The sequence below is a fragment of the Canis lupus genome, chromosome 37, assembly GCF_048164855.1.
Source record: "Canis lupus baileyi chromosome 37, mCanLup2.hap1, whole genome shotgun sequence".
Taxonomy (NCBI): domain Eukaryota; kingdom Metazoa; phylum Chordata; class Mammalia; order Carnivora; family Canidae; genus Canis; species Canis lupus.
The window spans coordinates 22,749,342-22,766,840 of NC_132874.1; the positions used below are offsets into that span (position 1 = coordinate 22,749,342).

At 47.6% G+C, this 17,499-nt stretch overlaps 1 long non-coding RNA gene across 7 annotated transcripts in view; it reads right to left on the reverse strand.

Annotated features, from left to right (window-relative positions):
• LOC140626304 (uncharacterized) overlaps positions 1 to 17,499 on the reverse strand; it is a 106,847-nt gene that overhangs the window by 20,974 nt on the left and 68,374 nt on the right. For 4 of the 7 annotated variants that reach the window (XR_012025500.1, XR_012025499.1, XR_012025495.1 and 1 more), the window contains one exon: positions 14,768 to 14,822. The exons of the other annotated variants lie outside the window; for them this stretch is intronic. This is a non-coding gene — a long non-coding RNA (uncharacterized lncRNA). The remainder of the gene's footprint in view (positions 1 to 14,767; positions 14,823 to 17,499) is intronic. 7 annotated transcript variants of the gene reach the window in all.

Below are 17,499 nucleotides of genomic sequence, written 5' to 3' on the forward strand. Positions count from 1 at the left end.
AGACCGGGAAAAAGAGAATAGAACAAAACATGGCAGAGAAACGAAAAACCAAAAACAAATAATATACTAAATAAAATAAAATGACTCTCAAGTACATTATGCTAAATGTAGAAAGCCTGACTAATGAGGTTACATAGTACATAATTCCATTTACACGACATTCCGGAAAAGGCAAAACCATAGGTGTGGAGAATAGATCGGTGGTTGCCAGCAACAGGGGTAGAGTTTGGTTTGATTACAAAATGGCAAAACAAGGAATGTCTTTGGTGTGATGTGCTTGGCATCTTCTTTGCATGCTTCTTTCCTATCCTGGGTGTCTCCACCAGAGTCTGGCTTGAGAGCTCAAGTCAGCTTGAGCTACTTAAAAGTCAGCTACTTAAAAATTGTAAGTCAGCTACTTAAAAATTCGAGCACTGTAATAAGCAGACATTATGTAAATAGGATAGGCTATTTGAGAGGGAAAAAAATCTGTTTAGCCCATTAATTAGCAGGACTGCATTACTAATTATTCCAGAAAACCAAATCACTCTTTCTAAACATTGTTTTGAAAAGCCACTATCATTCCGACCTGGGATGCCAGGAATACACTTATCCTAGTGCAGTCTTGGCCGTCAACCTACCCTCCTACCCCCTGCCCTCCTGGGAACCCAGAGCGGGAGGCGTCCTAGGAGTTGCCAAGAGGGGAAGAGATTTGCACTGATCGGGCAGTTCCTCCTAAGTGGAAGCAGTTTGTTCCAAATGCCTCCAGAATACTTGGGGGAGCCAACATGAGGTAAGCATGGTAACAAAATAGAGTAGAAAAACCATAGGAGGGGAAAGTAAGATGTGTTTATTTTCTAGATGGAGTGAGACAGCTCATTGGAGACTGTGTACATAGTATAATAGCTTATTTTCAACAGTATCCACAGTGTGTACTTACTCTATGATAGAATGTCATCCTCCTGCCTGTCTTGCTGTGAGTGTTCCCTAAATGAGTCTGTGCCTCAACTTTAATACTCCCCCTGCCTGGGCAGGACTCCACGTGAAACACAGTGGAACTACTCAATTGGCACTGCTTGGAAATATTGTTCCGTTTGCATAATTAGAAATACTTACATGACAATTGGCTTCTGAAGGCCAATGTGTTATCTATAGGAGTCTGCTCCATTTTCAGTGGACAATTTTTAACTCAAGGGCTATTCACTGGTAGAGCTTTGTAGATGCGATTGCCACCAATTGCTAATGGGGAGTCAGCAGGAGTGTCCATGACATGACCGGAAGAGGACAGGGCGATCACTCAGGCTGATGAAAGGCAGCCACAAGCAGGCTGCCATTAATTTAGAATGACTGCTTGGACATGCCATCAACCTAATTAAAATATCTATTGTGCCTTTAAGTGTAAATATCATACTTATGATGACTTATTAAGCAGGAATTCTTGCCAGTCACTGGCTTCTCTCTGTCTTCATGTTGGAAAACAGCCCAGCCTATTGTGACAGTGATAGCTAAGGCCAACTGACCCTACATTCCTTATCATCCCCATTATCCTCTCCCTATGCTGGGAGCCCTGTGGGCCACCTATTCTCTTGGTACTGCCATCCCCAAGCAACTATCCCAACTTCTTTCCACTTGATATAACAATATTTCCATATTCCCTACCCTCTCTTTGGCACCCTCTGGATTTTTGTCTCCTGAGATGTTTTAAACTCTCATCAAATGTTCCTGCACCTATGAAAATCTAGCTCCGTCCTGCGGATTTTGCCTCTCCAGCCCCTCCATCCAAGTGTGCACGTCCTTTTCCCACGTCTCCTCATCCTCAGGACAGTCCACCCAGTCCCATTACTCTTCTACAAACCAATAATCTTCCCCTCATGGTTCATGCCACCAGGTCTGCTGTACGCCTCCCAAATAAGTTCTAACATTCCTTTCCTGGGCTCCAGATGGTCCCCAGCAGTGTCCCACAGTCCTTCATCCTTAGCAGGTCTCAGAGGCTCCTCACCCGTGCCCCAGACCCACTGCCCCTCCTAGCCTCTCCTTACCCAGTCTCCAGCCAACTGGCTCATGCTGGTCCTTCCTCCTGGCTGTTCACTTATCCCTGTGACAAACTCCTGGTCAGCCTTTGAACTCAAGTTGGAGTCACCTCTATAATAGAAATCCTAACTATTCTCTAACTTCCAGGAGGTGTGAAGATCTCACTCCTCTCTTAAACACTATGCATTGTTGTAGTATAACAGTTATTGAATGGGTTAATGTCGTCTCTCCTGATTGACCCAGGACATACTGAGGGCACTCTTTTCCTCCTCCTCTTCCTCCTGTTCTTCCTCTTCCTCTACCTCCTTCTTTTCCTCCTTAATTTTCTTCCCTTTTAATATTTTATTTTTGTGCATAGTTCCCTATCTGGCTATGAGTCCTTACTGAATGAAGATATGAATAATTTTGGTAGGATTCACGATGTCTGAAATATCTACCTTCATTTAATGGATGAGAAAATTGAAAGAGAAGCCCAAGGAGCAGATGTGATTTCTCAGTCACACAGCTTGTGTCAAACCAGTGCTGGAACCCAGATGTTCTGAATCCTAGCCCTAGGGAAACTTCATAGTGCGCTACACTTCCATTCTGTATTTAGAGGCAGTTCAGGTTATTAATTAATGCTTTCAATCATTAAAAATTATAAAAAATATATACATAAAACATTCACTCTATTGAAATATTTTGGAAGACTTCTCGGAATGGTAATTATATCTATAACTTTTAAGAAAAGAAAAGAAAAAAAACTACCAAACACATAAAAATGAATCATAGGAATTATAACTACACTGAAACTAAGGAAATCTGTCATTTTTACCAACTTGAAAGACTATTAGCCAAAGGAAACACAGTTTGGATTCAATTAAATGCCATCTTTATTCACTGGAATACAATGTAATATGTTGAATGAATCATCTGTCAGGGAGGCAGGGTAGGCAGGGAGCCACTAGGACACCTCACAGGCTCTCAAGCAAAGTAACTGGTTGCCCTCTTTGAGTCTAGAACATTCTCCAGTTAGCATCTTCACAAGGGTGGGAGGGCTGGTGTAGATCAGCATGCTCTTGAGAGAGAATTACATATTAACCTCTTCTAGGTGCTAAGAGAGTCCTACGAGCCCGAACTATAATTTAAAAATATGAAAAAGCCAAGGTAATTTACTAGACTCTTGAGGAGAATGAGCAACCAGAAAGGACAGTAAGCCAGGCAACCAGCACAAATGGCTCCCAATTAAAAAGATTTAATGTGAAGAACAGAAGATAATCTTTAATAAATTCTGAATAGTATTCACAGTAACATCCGAAGCCTCCTCTGAAAAAGAACCCACCAGAGACATAAAAAATAATTGTAGAAAGAACAATAATCAAATAAATATAACATTTAATCAAGGAACTGAGCAGCAGAAAGAACATTGTTTCTTTTTTTTTAAGATTTTATTTATTTATTCATGAGAGACACAAAGAGAGAGAGAGAGAGAGGCAGAGACACAGGCAGAGGGAGAAGCAGGCAGGGAGCCCGACGCGGGACTTGATCCCAGGTCTCCAGGATCAGGCCCTGGGCCGAAGGCGGCGCTAAACCACTGAGCCAGGCACCTGGGCTGCCCCAGAAAGAACATTGTTAAAAATAAAATTTTACAATTGGTAAATCAGTGGAACAAAGTACCCCCTCAACATGATGAAAGAGGAAAAGAGATAGAAATTACAGCGAAGAAAGGTAAAGAACTCAGAAGAAGTTGTGAGAGAGTCAATACCAACATCTTCTTAATAGCAGTCCCATAAATTGAAAATGTACACACATGATAGCAAAACAATTATTAAGAAATACTAGATTATTGACAGTAAAAACTTTTATTTTCTTCCGAGTTGCCCTAACCCAACCCAACACAAAACATTAAGTCCTATTCTCATGGGCCAGTGAAGATAATTCTAACCACCCACAATACTCTCTCCCAAACACTTGGGCATTCCCTCCTGAACAACCCGCACTGGGACACCACTGGATCAAAACAGCCAGATCTGTGCAAAACCCACTCATTCCTTCTACATGAGGTGGAGAAAAATCAGCCTTGCATAAAACCCAGGTTATAGACCAAACTGTTCCTGGATAAATGACTTGTAAGACGTACACACCACTTAAGAATAGTGATTTCCACCATAGATGAGTCTTAATGCAGTTTAACAAATATCTACTGAACAAAACACTTCACATCTCAGTCTGAGTCAGCTCCATGTGGGCTGACTCAAACTTTCCCCTAATGAGTACTTTCTTACGTGACCAAAGGAGTTCACCAAATTGTTCTTTGTAAAATGAAGAGTGGTATACACTCCAAAATGATTTTCTTCTCCATCCTAAAAATATTAAAACTACTGCAACTTCCAATCCTCATAATTATGCACAACATTGCAAATTAATGAGTTTTAAACTATTTTCTGAGGAATGAATGGGAGGAGAAATATGAATAAAATTCCAGATTATTTAATAAAAAACAGGTGATAAGGGAAAGAAAAGGGAAGTAAGTGCATGTTGAATTCTTGGCTATATGAAGGCTGCTGGTTATAAATAATGTTTAATTCTTAACTTTGATAGAAGAATGTAGGAAAAAATATGTTTGTAATAATTTAAGAGTAACCATAGTTAGACTAATATTTAGGTATAATATTTCATATCCCTAGAGCAGGAAAAAAGCCAAAAAAATGATCAAACAAAGAAGAGACAGGGAAGATGAAAAAAGGAAGCAATAAGAAATCACAAAGAACATAAAACATAAAATAAGATGGCAAGAGAAAGATTAAGTATATCATTCATCGCAATAAATAATAGTGCTCATGGATAAAATTATTCTCCTTGCCATGTCTTATATTCAAAGAAAAAAAACAGATTAAATAAAACAGCAAAAGAACGGCTAAATGCTACTTTTAAGGTACTTATCTATTAAAAAAATGTTAAAGGAAAAAGGTAAAAAATAAAAGTGAGCAAGAATATATCAGAATACTGCTAACAATTCAAATGGCAAAAATAGTAACCCCGCATAGAGTACATTTTAAGGTCAAAACATCAAATAAGGCTGAGAAGAACTTTATTGATAAAACATACTATCTCTAAATAAACTGTAACAGACAAACACTAAATTATATTGCATGGCAGTACTTACAACAAAAAAAATTAGGAATTCAAGTTTATTCAAATAAGATCATGATGAGATTTATAAATTTATGTCAAATCCAGTAGAAAAAGAACTAATATGATGAGAGCATATGAGTCGCACAATATGCTTTATTTAATAGTTATACTATTAAAATTAAGATTATAAAATTATAAAAAAGAAAATTATACAATTATAAAAAAGAAAATCTTTTCAAAATATTCATCTACTATTTAAAGAAATTGCTTATAAACTGTGCCATAAAGAAAATCTTAACAAGTTCATGTAGACAGATACATAGATGGCAATCAGACATATGCTATTTTCTGATAACATAGCTAAGGTAAACCACCAAAATATAGCCCCCAATCCACCTACTTAGAAACTTGAAAGCACTCATAAGTGCTTTGCGAAAATGAAATGAGGTGGGATGCCCAGGTGGCTCAGCGGTTGAGCATCCCAGGTGCAGGGATCCAGTCCCACATCGGCCTCCCTGCAGGGAGCCCGCTTCTCCCTCTGCCTATGTCTCTGCCTGTCTCTCAGTGTCTCTCATGAACAAATAAATAAAATCTTTTAAAAAAAATGAAATGAGGTACTCCATGTGGTGTCCTTCCATAGGGGTCTCTGGGGAGATAGAGATAGATAGATGATGATAGATGATAGATAGATAGATAGATAGATAGATAGATAGATAGATAGATAGATAATAGAGATGGAGAGGAAGAGAAGGTTGAGATTGATTGATTGATTGCCTGATTGATTGCCTGATTGATTGATTGACAGAGATTTCAACAGTGTTATGGGCTGGGTTTCATCCCACTTCCTAAAACTTACATGTTGAAGTCCTAATTCCTAAGTATCTCAGAATGTGGCGGTATTTGGAGATTGGGCCTGTAAGTGATAATGAAAGCTAAACAGGATCATGAGGCTGGGCCCTAATCCAATCTGACTGGGGCCTTATAAGAAGAGGAAACTGAACACACACAGAAACTCCCTAGGATAGACCAGGTGACACTCAGCATCAAGAAGTCCATCCAGGGGCACGTCAGTTAAGCATCTGCCTTCGGCTCAGGTCATGATCCTGGAGCCCCAAATCGGGGGCTCTTCCTCTTCCCCTGACTCTCACTCTTCCTCTGCCTGCTACTTACCCTGCCTGTGCAATGTTTCTCCGTCAAATAAATACTTTTTTTAAATCTTAAAAAAAAAAAAAAAAGGCCATCTATAAGCTGAGGAGAGAAGCCACAGAAGAAATCAACCTGCTGACCTCTCGATCTTGGATTTCTAGCCCCAGAACAGCAAGGAAGCAAATCTGTGTTGGGTCAGCCCCCCAGCCCGTGGGACTGGGCTATGGCCACCCTATCAGATCAATGCAGCCAGTGCCAGCCAGCAAGCCTGCCCACCGTGGCGGTGTGAAGGGGCAGGAGCCGGAGTTCTGCGGTTCCCCTCAAGTCTCCATGGCTGGGTTTCTGGTGATGTGAGCCTCTCGCTGGGCCGTGTGTGGGCCTAATGCTGTAGGTGTGTGTCTACGCAACACTGCTCCTAAAGAAACCCATCCTCCTCACCGCCCCCCTCGCCCCCCTCACCCAAGTGGAAGAACAGAAATTAGATCCAGCAATGGAGGGAAAACCGTCTGTGCTGAGCATTTGTTTGCTGAGCCCAGCGCTCTGTCCACTGCACTTTATGGTCAATTTAAGAGATTTTCAGCAGCAATTTTGCCTATGTGCCACATTAGCCCTATACGCTACTTTAGAGCTTAACCTTTAGCCAAGCGTCACTCTGCAGGCTAGCATGGTATCTAGTTTGATGCTGCCAGACAAATGCACAAGATCACCAGAAACAGAAACCCACACACACACATTTAGTTGGTCACTATCTGACCAACTAAAAATATTTGCAACCTACGCGAATGTGCACACGTGCATTCACTGCTTGGAATGGGAGTTCCTAGCCCACAACTCAACCCTCCTACTTGGAGTTTCCTCCCCGAAGAAGTTTCCGTGCAACAGCTAAAGAGGCAACAAAAAATAACTCTCAGTAAGTGAGCAGGCATGGAGTTGCCCCTTCTTGCCAGGGCGCCATCAGTTGAATCTCCGGGATGGAGTCTACACAGCCAGGGTCCACTTCAGTGCCTCACAGACCTCGACCCCTGAGGACCACCTTCGAACTGTTGACTCCTCTTCAGCCTTCCTGACCTGCCTGGTCAGAGTGGAGGCAGGGAGGGGAGGAGAAGAGAGAAAAGGCTGGTTCAGCCCAGCCCACTGCCCACAGGAGGAAGGAAGCCCAGAAGAGGAGGTGGGTCTGCCGAATGGGCCGATCCCGGCAACAGAGCGAAGAGATGACCACATGTAAGCTCAAACGTCACCTCATCAGTATTTCAGGTGTCAAAGCCTGTCCAATCACAAAACATGACTTTTCCTCTTTGGAGGAAGAGCTACCAAAGGGAGTGAGGAGTGGGAAGAAAGAATGGAAATGAAGATTTCACCCATAGGAGTCTGCAGGAATCCAGTCGTGTGTAGACTTGGCGTTTCACGTAAGTGAAGGAAAGGTAGGGGTCTCATAAATGATGCTGGCACAATGGGGAAGGTGGGAGGAAGAAATGTTAGATGGTCCCCCTCCACCGCCTAACTTGCTGCCATGAGGAAAATAAATTCCAGATAGCCACAGTATTAAATATTACAAAACAATATGTAAAATTATTTAAAATACAGAAAGCAAAATAAATAAATTAATTAAATAAAATAATAAAATAAAATAATAAAATAAAATAAATAATAAAATAAAATAAATAATAAAATAAAATAAAATAAAATAAAATAAAATAAAATAAAATAAAATAAAATAAAATACAGAAAGCTCTTGGGACACCTGGGTAGCTCAGCCAGTTGAGTCTGACTTGTGATTTCAGCTCTGGTCATATTCTCATGGGTTATTGGATCAAGCCTCATATCTGGCTCTGCACTCAGCAGAGATTCTGTTCGAGATTCTCTCCCTCTGTGCCTCCCTCCATGTGCTCGTGCACATTCTCTCTCTCTCCCAAATACATAAATCTTAAAAAAAAAGAAAAGGAAAGAAAATACAAACAACTCTTTGTGTAGGGGGAAATTCTTTTTAAGCATGAAACAAAACCCATAAGTCATAAAAAATTAAATTCATGAATAAAAACTGCATAGCTACTTAAATATTGAAGATTTAGAAATGAAATTAAATACTATCTGAACAACTAAAAATATTTGCAACCTACATGACAGATGGAGGTAAAACAGTATTTTCAATATGTAAAAAATTCTTGCAAATCTATAGTGAAAAGACAAAATAATTGTTTTAATGAACAGGTGATGGGAACAGAAAATCCACAGTAGAAGCAGAAATGGCCAAAGCAGCTCTTTCTGCCCACAGGTCCTGTCCCTATCCTTTAATAAAAATACCTTAAAAAAAAAAAAAAGAAATGAAGTGACCAAAAAGCATATGAAAAGAGACTTCACTCTAAACGAGAAAAGACAAATTATCGCAGCAGTGAAGTTCATTTGTCTAAATTGCTAGACAACATTAAGCGTCTGTGACGGTGTCGAGACAGGCCTTTCACTCCTGGTGGGAGGTCAACCAAGTACAAGAACAATTTGTCAGGATGTATTAAAATTTAAAAGAAACTCCATGAGGACACAGCTAGCCCAGGTGGAAGGCTCAGGTTGACAGGTGTCAGAGACACCCCCAGACACCCTAGGACCTGGTCTTGAATCCCTGGACCTTTCACCCTGGGCCTAGGTGGAGGCAGCAGCCACTGGAGGCTTGTAGGGTGGTAGTGGCTTCCCAGGGGTGGGATTCCGTGTGTGCACCAGGTGATACACTTGAGGGGAAGGAGCCAACTCCTCACTCCCCTGGCTCCTCCCTGGGCTTTGGGAATACTGGCAAGTCTCAGGGCCTGCATCTTCATTTCCCTCCTGCCCTGTACCCCCCAAACTAGGCCCATCAGACTTAAGCCCCCTTCAAACAGGCCCTCAGCCTCCCACCGTGCCAAGCCACCCATGTAGGGAAGCCATCCTGACTCTGCCAACCCACAGTCCACACCTTTGGGAGCCCTGCCCTCCCACTTCCACACCCCACACTGTGGACAGGCATGGCCAAGCATCCTTGATGGGTCTTGATCTGGACTCCTCAGTAGCTCCTGCATTGCAAGGTCCCAGCACCGTCAGCCTCAAGTCACCCAGTTATGTCCTAAGACCTCTACGCTCCATCCAGAGGCAGGCAGTCTTGGCGTGCAAGCATCTGTGCCAAAGTAAGCAATTAGTGTTTTGCTGAATTTATTAAAAATGTTATTAAAGTTCAAGCAGATGAACCCCCTTTGGGGTACCTACCCCAGAAAAAGCCAACACATGTGCCAAAAAGGGAGTGTATTCATCTAAGCATTGATTGTAATCATGATCTTCCATAAACAACCCCAAATAGTCATCTTCAAGGGGTGATGTGCTGTGTCCATATTATAAAGTGGCACATTGTGTTTTAAAAGAACAAAGCAACAATATATGCACTGATATGAAAAATAACCATGTGTTTGAGTTAATCAATGGCCTTCAGAATAATACCTATAATAGCATTCGTTTACAAGTATACGGATACACAGATACACGCACGTACGTGTATTTGTGTCTGCATGCCTGTGTGTGTGTGTCTGTGTGTGGGGGGGGAAGCCACAAAACCATGTACTTTTATAGAAACATATGACTATGCAAGGGCATAGCTTAAAAATCCAAAAGAACAAAAACCAAATAAGAAGAGTAGTTCCCTCTGAGGAAGGGGTGGGTGGTCACAATCATATCTTAATTTTTCACAAGAAGGGAGTCTTTAATTAATTTATATATATGTATGCATATGCATACCTATATGTATACATGATTATATATATATTAAATCCACAGAACAAATAAAATTGGCCAATAAGCTTTTTAGCCATATCAACAAATAAACGCAATTTTTTCTTTTTTTAAAAAAAAAGATTTTATTTATTTATTTGAGAGAGAGAGAGAGAGTGTGAGCACAAATGGGGTAAGGGGCAGAGGGAGAAGCAGGCTCCCCGCTCAGCAGGGAGCCCCATGTGGGGCTCATCCCAGGACCCCGGGATCGTGACCTGAGCTGAAGGCAGATGCTTAACCGACTGAGGACCCCCGCCCCCCCCCGCCCCGGGGCCCCAAGACATGCACATTTTTCACATGGCAAGGGTCCTCCTTTCATTTGTCAGTCCGGCAAGAAGTAAGCAGCATGAGGATTTCAGCTGTGAGCCAAGGTCCGGGTGACAGGAGCGCATGGGTCACCCATCACCACCACCACCACCACCACCCCACCCCCGCCCCACTACCCACCGGTGCGGTCCAGCCGTTGTCGTAGCAACCAGCTGTGAGGTGCGGCCCGTGGCCCTCTCCTCTGTGGGCTCCAGTCTCTTGCCCTCTGTCCTGTCCCCCACCCCAGCTTCCTGGGCCCCTCTGGGCATGCGAGCCACACACTAGAAGTCAGAGGCAACACATTCTGGGGGCGACACCTTGACGGGAGCTGAGACCCCGTGCTCTCCCCTCCATCCCTCGGAGAGCAACTCCACGCACACGCTCCACAGCTCCTGGACGCCCGGAGAGGGATGCAGCAGTGGCCAGCTCAGTAACCACACGCCCACCCCCTGCTCCCCCTCCTTCCCTGCTGGTCCTCCCTCCTCCCCTCCCACTCCTCGGAATCGCTTTCCGAGGGAAGCCACCTGCACACCAGGCCCGACAGGCTCGAGCCTCTGAGGAAATCTAGGTCGGTCTAGGATGTGCTGGAGGCCGGGCGGGTTAGCACCACACGCTCGGAGCACAGCTTGGCGACTCGGAGTCCGGGGACGTGCGCATAGCCCCGGCTTACAGTTCCACTTCTAGAAATGCACACTGCGGCCAACGTGCAGCAGGAGCCAGGGGATACCTTCACCCATCCGGGCACGACGAAGCCACCTGCTGCACGTTCATCGATCTCCGTCCACCTGCTCGTTCTGTTGGGCCCCAGGCACAGGGTGACCGACGCAGACCCTTACTCCCCTGCCGTTAGGAAGAGCCAATGGACCTTCCCCTCCACTGTTCTTGATAGGAAAGAAGAAAGATCACAGGAAAGGGCTTAAGTGCACTCCCCTGCCTCCACCCATAGAGCAGGTTAGCCTGGTGCCATTCAAAGAAAGGGCCCGTGGGTCCTGACAGGTGAGATGCAAAACACCTGCTGCGTGAACAAAGCAGGACACGCATTCAGGGCCGCATGTCCGGGCGGATTCTATTTTTTAAGAGTTATTTTATTCACACACTCATGCTCGCACACACACCAGGATTACATCCCCACTATCACTAAGGACTTTCCACGCTTCCCGAAGCGCACCATGCATTAGGGTCCCATCTGCCCAGGGGTGATCGGGGTTTGCTGCAGGGGAGATCAAACCAGAAAGGGCGGCTCGGGAGGACAAGGACAAGGACGGCTCTCTGCGGCAGGACGGCTCTCAACCAGGGTGTGGTGGTGAAAGAGGACCTTCCACGAGGTTTCCTTCCCTTTGGAGCTCGCTCGGGGGGCACAAGGGGTATCTTTCCACCCCTCCGAGGGCCCGAGTCGGCGTCAGAGAAGCAGTCGCTGTAGCAGAGGGGACGGGCGGCCGGGGATGGAGGGGAGGAGGCCCCGGGCGGGCAGGGCGGGTGGCGGCGTCTCTTCTCCTCTGACTTGGCCCAGGCCCAAGGAGCCTCCGCGGGCCTGGGCCTCCGGGCTCGTGTCAGGCCTCGAGGAGCCCTCGCTGCCCCGCTGCCCCCCACAGCCTCCGGAGGGCCCATCCGCTGGCGGAGGAGCCGGGCCCGCGTGGGCCTGTCGCAGCAGACGCCAGGCTGGGCGGGCCCCGGAGGGAGGACAGGCCGGGGACATGTGGCAGGACACGCCCTCTGCAGGGGCAGCCGCGCTGGAGACCAGCCTGTGAGTGTCACGAAGCTCGGCGTCCGCCGCAGAGGCCCGAGGGCAGCCACCGAGGCGGCATGGGCCACCCCGAGCCGACGACGACGCAGCCCAGACGGCCAGGTCGCCCGTGGGGCCCGGCCGCTGCCCCCGCGACAGCTGCAGAAAGCGCGGCCACCCTGACCGTGTGGACACACTGGCCCAGAGAAAGTGAAACGATCTCCACAAACCTCACGTCTTCCGATCGGAATGCGAGTCACCTTGGACACTCATTTATGTTTTTGTTAAGTAAAAAGTAAAGCTTGATCAAAACTTCCCCGTGCGGACCGGCAGGCAGGACTCAGAAGGAGGCCAGAGGCGTGTCCATACAGCCCAGAACCTCTGCACCTCGGGGTGGCGGCGGGGGTGCCGAGTCGGGGCACATGCCCCCACCTGTTTGGGGAAGGGCCCCGGAGGGAGGGCAGGCCGGGCCGGGGCGGGCTCTGCGGACAGCGGGCAGGGGCTCCGGGCTGGCGCAGCCTTGCCCTCCAACCTCGCCGACCTTACACTTTTTAGGTAATTTCGCAAATCGGGAGAGGTTGAACTAGAAACACCCAACAAGTATTTGGAGAGACGATTGCTCTTTGGTAGGACGCCGCGTGCGCACCTGCGGGAGGGCCCTGACTGTCCTGCCCTCCGCGCACTTTCATCGCCAAGAGTCCGCTTCTAGGTTTTCCTCTCTCAGTGACCGGTCAGACCAGAAACTCCCACTTTAGTGTGCCTCTCGCTCTCCTTAGACTCTGGTCTCCCTTCTTTTAAAGTTGCAAAGCTTCTTTGGCACAAGAACCGTGACGTTAGCTCTCTTTCCCCACCACGTTTCCCAGGCCCGTCTGGCACCCCAGATCGGCGGCCGAGGCCCAGGCACCAGGGCAGCATCATTGCCTTGCTTGCCTCACTCCAGTTTTTTTGTTCCTGGCAATCGTTCCCTGGGGAGAAATCATATTTAAAGGACAATCCGGGAAAAGGACAAAAATAACTAAGCAGGCCTCCCGACCCCCGGCTCCCTGCCCGGCCACCCCGTCCTTCCCAGCATCAGCAGCCCGCCATGGGGTTGAGCATCCAATCCCTCACTGCAGCTTTCAGCCACGTCCCCAGTCGCTGCTCCTCTGGCGGTTTTGGGGATCCGGGGGACGTTCCCCTGCCACCGCTCGCAGCTGCGGGCACCTGGCTCAGGGCTCTGCACTCCCCAGGGGCCGCTAAGGGGAAAGCCTTTCTGGAACACCCACCTAACAGTACAGGTCACCCGTCCGTGGAGGCTGGGCTCAGGAGCCCCGTTCTTGACAAGAGTCGTAAAAAGCTCATGTTGCAAGTAAGAAAATGTAATTCAGGGTGACCGGGTGATGGGCCCTGAGGGGGGCACTTGACGGGATGAGCACTGGGTGTTATGCTATGTGTTGGCAAATCGACCTCCCATAAAAAAATATATAAATAATATAAATAAATAAACTTTAAAAATAAAATTTAATAAATAATATATTATAATTATAATAATATAATTATTATAATATAAATAAACAAAATAAATTGTAAAAATAATAGATAGATAAATGAATGAATGAATGAATGAATGAATAAATAAATAAATACAAGTACTGTAGTGGCCCTAAAAGCATGCAATATAGGAACCTTGGGGAGTACTCACTGTGGTGGCCACGTTCTGTGTGATACTTTATAATATGTGAGTCATTGCAGGATGCAAATGTGGGGGCCATGGCAGGCCACCTGAAATGTGTCACTTAGGCATATTGATTATTTAAAATAGACGTTTTTTAAGAGACAGCCTGTGCAAGGAGGACACTCTGACCCTCCCATGTCCCCCTGAAAACAGGAATGAAATCTCCCATGTGAAAGGTACCACCAGGGGGTAGAGACACCAGATGCAGGACATTCAGAGCCTTAGAAGGCTGTATAAATAACTCTTATTACATTTTACTAATTTGCTGTCATGCACCAAATTCTGTTTGGAATTTCTTAATTAAAACTTGAGAGTCCAAAAAAAAAAAAAAAAAAAGACAAGAAAATGTAATTCAGGCAGCCCAGCAGCTCCAGGGCACGGTCTGGTTGGACAGCTGTCGAGTGTCACGGGTGATGCTATCTCAGGCAGCTCCCCTGATCTCAGGACACCTCCCCCCCCCAGACAGGAGGGAGACAGTACTAACTTTGTGGCCTTCTTACCATCTGCGGGTCGCTAAGTACTCAGCACCCATTCACTCCCGGGCCTGAGGCCCCTGGTAGGGCCCTCTCTGTGCCCCTGTCAGGTGTGAAGCCAGGTGAGTGACAGAGCAGTGGTGGTGGGAGGAGGGGATGTTTTCCAATTCAACCTGTCGCGCTGACCTAAGAATTCAGAGCAGGTGTTTTTTCCTTAAATTCACTGCCCAGCTACGTGGAGCCAACTTTCTTGTAACGCTACGACTTTGGTCGTTTATTCTGACGAATGACGTATAATCTCTTACGATCGTACGGCTTGAAATATGGGTTTTATCCTCCCTACGCTCAAGACATGCAACACCGTCACTGGCAACATAGGCTTTTCCGGTTCCTTTCTGGGGTCTCTGGAAAGCTGGGCAATTTCTGGGGACACTGCTGATGGGCCTATGTTTTGGGATCTCCTACACCGACGCAAGGTGGAGAAACCCTCCGGGATACCTCAGTCATCCCCTTCACGGTTCTCCTTCATGTCCATTTGTCAAGTTGATTTAATCTGAAAAAAAAAAAAAATGACGGTGCAGCATAGTATATCTACAGGCTGACTGTCCCCGGATTGGGGACAGAGCGGGCGGGGGGATGGGATGACTGGGTGACGGCATGGACGGGGGCACCTGGCAGGATGAGCACCGGGTGTTGTACTATATGTTGGCAAATCGAACTTCAATAAAAGAATAATAACAAAGAAAAAGAAAGAGAAAGAGAGCGGGGCCTGTGGGCGGCTGCAGGTGCACCCAGCGCAGGCCGGAGCCGGAGGGCGGTCCGGTGTGTGCTCGAGGCCCCAGGTCCCGGCGGGCGGCTCCCCCGGCCTGGGCCTCCTGCAGCTGGGCCAAGCGAGCTTCGAAGTTTGGTTCTTTCCACTCGAAACGGCAGTTGGCTTTTCTTCCGGGATTAGAATCATCATAAAAGAAACCGTCCACACTGAGCTCCGCATTCATCCCCGTACAATGAAAGCTGAAAACAAAGCAAAACAGAACAAAACAAGCGCCTTTCCTGCCATTAGTGTCTGGGCAGAACCCAGGTCGCTGCCCTAACGTCCGGACGACCAGTGAGATCCCGCAAGACGACCAAAGGCCAGCAATGGGGGGTGGCCTCTCCCATCCTGTTACTAGACTAACCCCCCCCCTCCCTGGGGCCTGTGTCAGAGCCTCCCCGTGGGCGAGTGGGACGCCCTGGGCTCTCGTCGCCTCCCTCAGTCCTTGCTGGAGTGAGGGAGATTCAGAACTGGGGCTGCGAAGGCCAAGTTAGTCTTAAGTCAAACAAAGGAAGGCCCTAAATGGGACATGAAGCCGCGTGGTGGGAGCACCGGGGCCCCCAGATGGGGAGGGCGAACCCACAGCGTCCTCGGCAGCCCAGCGAACGCACCGCTGCTCCCTCGCCTTCTGCATCTTCCTTCTGCACCTTCTGTGCCTCCGCGGGCCTTCCGACCCCGTCAGCAGGGACAGAATAAGGAGCTAAGTCGTGAGACCTCTCAGCTGCAACCTCTTGGGAACCCTAGGGGTGTCAGCGCTTGCCCCTGGGCCGCAGGAATGGGCTTCTCACGCTGCAGACCCCCACCCTGTCTGAGCCTTGGGCACCGGCCCTGCTGGTGGCGGGGAGCGTGGCAGCTGAGAGCTGGGACCTGCAGGTCACAGGCAGCACGTCCAGGCCCGGTCACAGAGCAGCGCCGGTGGCCTCTCCTCCGAGGGCCGCGCCTCTGCAGGGCCACCCCGCTCTAGACGTCCCGGTTGGAACCAGGCATTTTGCTGACCACACTAGCCAGGCTCCTCCGAGCCCACTTCTCAACTAGGCACCCACTGTGGCCTTGAACAAAACACCGACGTGGTTCCTGGCAGCTCAAGGCCACATCCCTCTGATGATCTAGTGCCCCCCAGAGCACCCACCGGAGAAAACCTGAGGCTGCCGAAGGAACTGAATCGTTGGCTCCAGCCAACACCTGAAGAGAGGGTCCCCGCTCCTGGCCTCTGTGGGAGGGTAGGAACCTGACTTCAATAAGCAACAAGGAGCAAACCCAAATGGGTTTCACGCGGACCAGAGCCCACCAACCTGCCTCTTGGAACTCTGCTCTCCCCTGACTAGTGAGCCCCACTCATCCCTCCCCTCTCCCCTCATCCTCCCTTTGAAACACCTGAATGCCTCCGTATATCTCTCTACAAGCTAAAGTTGAGTGCATTCTGGACCTTTCTCAAGATCCAGGAAGAGCTGATCTTTCAGTGCAAGTCTGAAGGCAGGAAGAAAGCTGATGTCCCACATCAAAGGCAGTCAGGTAGGAGGAATCGTCTCTTGCTCAGGGGAGGCCAGTCCTCTTGCTCTATTCAGGCCTTCGACTGATTGGACGAGGCCCACCCACATGAGAGTAGACAATCTTCTTTATTTGGTTTACCAGTGTAAACGGCAACCTCACCTACCATGGTGGTCCTTCAGAATAACGTGTGACCACATATCTGGGAATCCCGTGGCCCAGTGTCAAAGTGACACAGAAAATAATCCACCACAGACGATTAAGACTAATTAACTCAGACTGTTGTTTGGGCTGCCCAGTCTGTGGTAAGCACAAGGCAGCTCTAGCGAACTAATATGGGTTTTGTTTTTGTTTTGTTTTGTTTTGTTTTGTTTTCTAATATGGATTTTGGTACTGGGAAATGGGGTGCTACTCTAATAAATACCTAAAAATCTGGAAGTATCTTTAGGATGGGGTGATGGGGAGCGTCCCAGAGAAGGTTTGAGGTACGTGTTAGAAGAACCGAGATTGCCTTGAGAAATTCTTGGTAGAAATAGGGACGTTAAAGACGATTCTGGTAAGGGTCTAGAAAGAAAAAAAGGAGAGCTGCAGAGGAGATGCCCATTGTCTTGGGGAATACGCACAGCATCCTGAACAGGATGTTGCTGGAAACATGAACGTCCCAGTGCTCCTGCTGAGCGCTCAGCCAGAAATGAGAGAGAGACGATGAGAGATGGTTAGAGAGGTGGTCCTTACTCCACGGCTCCGGTCACGGCCACGCACCCTGAGCTCCCCACAGACCCGGGCCTCTGTGCAGGAGGAGCACTTGCCGGAGGAAGAGGATGGATGCAGCCAAGCCAGGCTGCCTTCCACTTCCCTCCCCCTCCCGAGCCAGCAGCTCCCCCAAGAAGGCAATGGGGCAGCCGTGCAAAGAGGCCACGCTGTTGGCTGG